General features: G+C 41.3%; 1 long non-coding RNA gene across 1 annotated transcript in view; it reads left to right on the top strand.

Moving 5' to 3' along the window:
* The first annotated feature begins 598 nt into the window (after window positions 1-598).
* LOC144142132 (uncharacterized) overlaps window positions 599-6,000 on the top strand; it is a 151,199-nt gene continuing 145,797 nt past the window's right edge. Inside the window, exons 1-2 of the long non-coding RNA XR_013316851.1 lie at window positions 599-688; window positions 1,623-1,696. This is a non-coding gene — a long non-coding RNA (uncharacterized LOC144142132). The remainder of the gene's footprint in view (window positions 689-1,622; window positions 1,697-6,000) is intronic.

The following is a 6,000-nucleotide window of genomic DNA, read 5'->3' as shown; positions in this document are numbered from 1 at the left end:
CTGGAATTGGCAAGTATTTTTTGTATTGGTGTATAATTTTGCTTTTTTATTTACGAGTTTTGGATTTTGTACCTACAAACAATTTGGGGTCATTTTTAACATATAGACGTCATTTTTATGGCAATTTACTTGCATGGAAACGTGCTTTTGGTTTTTTCGGTTTGCACACGATTTGTTCTACCACCTATGTTTTATTTTAAAAACATAATTGTGTTCGATTTAAAGAAACGAAGGAATCAATTATACTGTGATCGTCTGTTATCGGTACCTGGAGTTAAAAGTGAGGAACAATCTTAGGAAAAATGAAGGGATCCCTCCCGTACTGGTAGTGAGAGGGACAGATCGTTTGGTATCAACGCGGTAAGTGTGCGAGTAAATCAGTTGTACATGTAGAAACGTCACCTGAATAATTTGTGTATGAAAAACTGTGAAAATGCTTTTGCTGCCTAAGCTTTTTAGCATAATTAGAATGAATAATAGAGAAAAAGCAATTTAAAAGTATCGTCATTGGTTATTATGAAGAACCACATAGCCCAAGTGTCTAGACGTGAGAGAAGATTGAGGTGGCTTGTTGGGTAGCAGCTCAATATACGCAAATAAAGACGAAAGTGACATGAACGGTAATTTTACATCCCATTGCAGGTGCACTTTAGCCTTTGCGAAGCAACGGAATCAATTAATATGCGTGGTGAGTTATATACTTCCATACACCATATGTGTAAAACCCGCCAATATTTTGTTGCGCGTTGCTTTAAACTACGAAGCTCCAACAAAATGGTAAACACATGTATTTTAACTAGTACTGCCTTTAAAATCAATATATATGAAAGCCTTTTCAAAAAGTGCTTATTGATTTATACTACTTTTGTAATATATTGAAAATTTATAACAAAAGGCTTTTGTGCAACGCTAATTGTACAATATTGAATGAAAAGACAAAGCAAATTCTATAGTTAAAATTGTCAAACGATTGCTTAGAAGTTCGGATGCACAACGAGCACTTCTAAAGTACTTCCACAACTAAACCGGCTTTTATAACGTTTCGCACATTTTTAAGTATGCTGTGTGCAGTACAATACATGAAAGGAATGCCGGTTCGATTGCGTGCTGTGAGCATTCCGATAACATGAAAAGAATGCCAATTGGAGTAATTGTGACACCTCTATAATACATCATGTTTCTTTCCAACGACCTATACAGAGCAGTTGTAATACCTGCCTCACCACTGCGAACAAATGTTTTTACTGCTAAAATGTTTTAACAATAGAATTTTTAATATGAGATATTTGAGTCTTAGGGAACTGTAGCATTTACCTAAAGAAACCCCACATATCCCCTGGGGCTCTGGGAATAAACAACCACCAAAGTTGGTGCTACAGACACCCACATGTTCAAAGCTATGACGACACTAATTTAACGCAATACCAGATATCGCTTATCTAGATATTGCTTATCGCTTATTCAGTTATCGCTTATCGCTTAGCCCCCACAACATTTTACTTCAGTTCACGGGCTTCGAAAGTCAGACGCATCAATATTGATGATTGCTGGATGTGACCCCGGCTGACCTTATATAAGAATTCAGTCATTTAGGAAAGTACAATGGATGTCTACTTTCTCAGGTTGTGGACGCTCCGAACACCTCGAAAGTATTCCCGATGGTTCTCCCGTTAACACGACCCACATTCCCTGGATTGTGAGCATCACCTTCAATATCTTGTTTTCTTTTCGTATTTTCTTTTTTCTGTAAAATATTCTCATTAAAATTAAATGTAACTATTGTAAGCTCCTAATAAAATCACGGCGCAAAATTTCGTTCCGCGAGATTATCTGAAAAAGCTTATAATACTCCAAGCAAATATATCTATGCAAGATAAGTATACGAAGAACGCAAGTCGGTAAAATATATAATGAAATGCTCTTTTTAAAAATATTATATATATTAACTTCTCTTAAAAAAACAAACCTGCTCTTAAACTCGCCTGTAGTAATAGAACCAATGCGTTTTAGCTACAAACGTGATTTGCACAAACACACACACACACACACACACACACACACACACATATATATATATATATATATATATACATAAATATATATATAGAAATAAGAGTTAGTAGTCAAGAAAACCTTAGAAAGCAAAGGGGGGGATATGGTGGATAATTGAAACAGTTAAAAAATTTGGAAAGAAAGTAAGTGGAGAATACATGGCCGCCAGGTGGGATCCGAGCCCATGACCTCCAGAATACTGGTCTGGTAATCACACCAGAATATATTCTGGAGGTCGTGGGTTCGGATCCCACCGGGCGGCATTTTTTCTCCATTTTCTTCCCAAATTCTTCATCTGTTTTAATTATCTACCACATCCCCCCTCTGCTTTCTAAGGTTTTCTTGACTGCCAACGCTTCTTTCTGTGTTATTTTCAACAAGCCCCTATTATATATATATATATATATATATATATATATAGTTAAAAGAGCGAGAGAGAAATAAAACTCGCAAAGCGCGCAGAAATACTATAAGTAAATAGTCGCATACCCAGCGACTACAAAAACAAAAAGGTTTAATCACGTAACGGCAACGGGACTTGCCTTCAACAGAGTGTAGTTGCATGATTTAGCTGCCCCAAACATTCGGAGAACATTTCTCATAACGATTTGCAGGAAGCTGTGACAAGGAGCGGAATATGTTTCGGAAGCGGAGACTATGCAAGCAGTCGGGCTATGCCTGTCTGCAACAACAACAACAAAAAAAGAGAAAGGAGAGAGGGAGAGAGAGAGCCATGAGTCGTATTAAGAGGCAGCTTTTAAATTGCACCATGATGGGGCAACGTGCGTGGCGTGGGCTGGAAGTTAAGACCACGCGTTCAGACAATGCGGAAGACTGGAGAATCGCGGTTTCAGAAAGAAGGGAAATGTATATAAAAATGTATTTTTTTATTTATTTTTATTTAATACATACTGCAGACCATGGCTAGGTCCAAGCAGGGGGGCACAAGAAGATAAAATGCAGAAAAATACAAACAATACAAGCAAACAAGGCACTTATACCGGGGGTAATTCATTCCACTATTGTATCGTACGCGGAAAAAAAGAATATTTGAAGGTGTCAGTAGCAGCAAAATATGGGGTGAAAGCGTTCAGGTTGTGATGCCTAGTAGGTCTTGTTGACAATGGTGACAAGAACGGTGATGGGTCAATTGACAGTGCACTTTGCTTTGTGAAGAAAGGAAATAAAGGCGGAAGCACTTTCTCCTGGATTCGAGGCTTGGGATATTGTTAGTAAGCATTGTTTGTGAGGGAGAATCAGTGCGGGAGTATTTAGAGTATATAAACCTTACAGCTTTTCTCTGAATTCTTTCTATTTTACGGATGTTGTGATTAGTGTAGGGGTCCCAGACTATACAGGCATATTCGAGCTTAGGTCTAATAAAAGTAAAGTAGCTGAGGAGCTTGACGTTAGAAGGGGAATTTCTGATTTTGTGTTTTAAGAAGCATAGCTTACGGAAGGCAGATGAGCAAATATTGTCAATGTGTAAATTCCACGAAAGATTGCTGGTTAGTGTGACACCGAGGTACTTATGACTGGTGACTTGTTTCAATGGCGATGTTCCTAGTGTGTATTGATAGTAGTAGGGAACTTTCTTTCGTGTTATGCGAAGATACAGTGTTTTGTTGGCATTCAACACCATTCCCCAGTTCTTGCACCATTCAAGTATATTAGTGGGTGGGGAGACTGTGGGGAGACTGTGGGGGAGTGGGTGGGGAGACTGTTTCGGTGGGATTCATTCAGGCATGAAGGAACACTGTGTTTTTGGTATGCCTTACCAATAACACAATCTTTATTCATGCCTGTAGAGATCCCTCTGAACCCAGGACCTGCAGAATACTCGTCTGGTGAGATGACCACTACGCTACCGTAGGGCTATTTTCCCATCCTTTTTCTGGGGTATGTATGTTAGGGTTTATTTGTTTTCTGCCCTTGAGTTGGTAGCCAGCGTCACTCGACTAATCGGGATGAAGGAGCCTTCTTGTTAACCCCCGTGCCATGACACGCATGTCTACGACAAGTCGATGGTGGTGCACTAGCATTGAACCTTCTTAAGCTCCCTATGGCACCAAGACTCCCCGAACAGAGGACCTCGCTATGCATGTAAAGCAAACCAGAATAGGAAAGGACGAGATAAGGCAGAAATAGGGGTTGGCAGTCAAGAAAACCTCATAAAGCAAAGGGGCGAATGTAGTTTGTCATTGAAACAGATAAAGAGTTGGGAAAGACAGAGAGAAAGTGGAGAAAAAATGCCCGCCGGGTAGGAGCTGTAAACAGGACCTCCAGATTACGCGTCTGGTGCGATGACCTTATTCGCTACGTGCATAGCGAGGGCCTCTGTTCTGGTCACTTTGTTGCCATAGGGAGCTTAAGAGGGTTCAACGCTGGCCGACCACTCTCCACTTGTAGCAGACACTCGTATCCCGGCCCGCTGGTTAGAATAAGGTCTCCTTCACCCCGAGTGGTCGAATAGGGCTGGCTACAACTCCCAAGCACAGAAAACAAATACACCTTATTATATATACCCCAGAAAGGGGAGCGGGAGACAGCCCCACCGGTAGCTTAGTGGTCATTGCACCAGACACGAATTCTGGAGGTCGGGGGCTCGCATCCCACCTGGCGGGCATTTTTTCCACTTTCGTGCTGTCTTTCCAAATTCTTTATCTGTTTCAATGACCTTCCACATTCTGCCCTTTGCTTTCCAAGGTTTTCTTAACTTAAAACCCTTAATCATAATCCTTGTCATCACCAGCCTATCTGCACCCACTGCAGGGCAAAGGCCTCTCCCATTATTCTACAATTACCTGGTCCTGCGCTAACTGCGACAATTTATGCCAGAAAACTTCTTGATGTGATCAGCTCATCTAACATTCTACTGCACACTGCCACACTTCCCTTCTCTAGGAATCCACTCTGTTATCCTTAATGACCAGCTGTTATGTTGCCTTCCCATTACAGGCCCTGCGCCCGTCCATTTCTTCTTAATTTCTACTAATATGTCCTTAACATGCTTTTGTTCTCTGACCCACTCCGCTCTCTTCTTGCATCGTAATGCCAAGCCTTCCCGACCTATTTCAACGAGCTTCTCATTTCCTATTCTGTTTCGCTACATATATAAATATATATATATATATATATATATATATATAATAATAAAAATGAGGGTCTCGCCGAACAAAAGACAGAAAATACCGGTTGGCATTTAGGAAAACCTCGGAAAGCAAAGGGGAGGTTGTAGTGGGTCACAGAAACAGATGAAGAATTTTTTCAGTCACAAAGAAAGTGATAAAAAATGCCCGCCGGCTGGGATCCGAACCCACGACCGCTCTGGTGTGATAACCACTACGCTATCGGCGGTGCCGTTTCCGCACCATTTTAAATTATTTTTTTCTTTCCTGCACTTGAGGTTGGTAGCCAGCGCCACTCGGGCTACTCCGGGTGAAGGAAACCATCTATTTAACCCCCTGGCCGTGACACGGGTGTCTACGACATGTCCAGAGTGGTCAACCAGCGTTGAACGCTCTTAAGCTACCCTTGGCCCCAAGACTGCCAGAACAGAGGCCCTCGCTGAGCATGTAGCGAATCAGAAATGGGAACTGAGGGGTTCGGTGAAAATAAGACAGAAAATGACGGTTGGCAGTCTAGAAAACCTCGGAAAGCAAAGGGGAGGTTGTAGTGGGTCATAGAAACAGATGAAGAAATTTTGCGTCAGAAAGAAAGTCATGAAAAAATTCCCGTGGGGTTGGATCCGAACCCACGACCTCAGAATACCGGTCTGGTGCGATAACCACTACGCAACCGGCGTAGTGGTTTGTTACTTTCACTTTCTCCCTGACTCAAATAATGCTTCATCGGTTTATATGACCCACTACAACCTCCCCTTTGCATTCCGAGGTTTTCTTGACTTCCATATATTTTTTTCTGTCTGAGTATTATATATATATATAT

The sequence above is a fragment of the Haemaphysalis longicornis genome, unplaced genomic scaffold (assembly GCF_048455015.1).
Source record: "Haemaphysalis longicornis isolate Haplotype H1 unplaced genomic scaffold, Haemaphysalis longicornis Haplotype H1 scaffold_6, whole genome shotgun sequence".
In the NCBI taxonomy this organism is placed as follows: domain Eukaryota; kingdom Metazoa; phylum Arthropoda; class Arachnida; order Ixodida; family Ixodidae; genus Haemaphysalis; species Haemaphysalis longicornis.
This window is presented reverse-complemented; position numbering and strand designations above follow the sequence as displayed.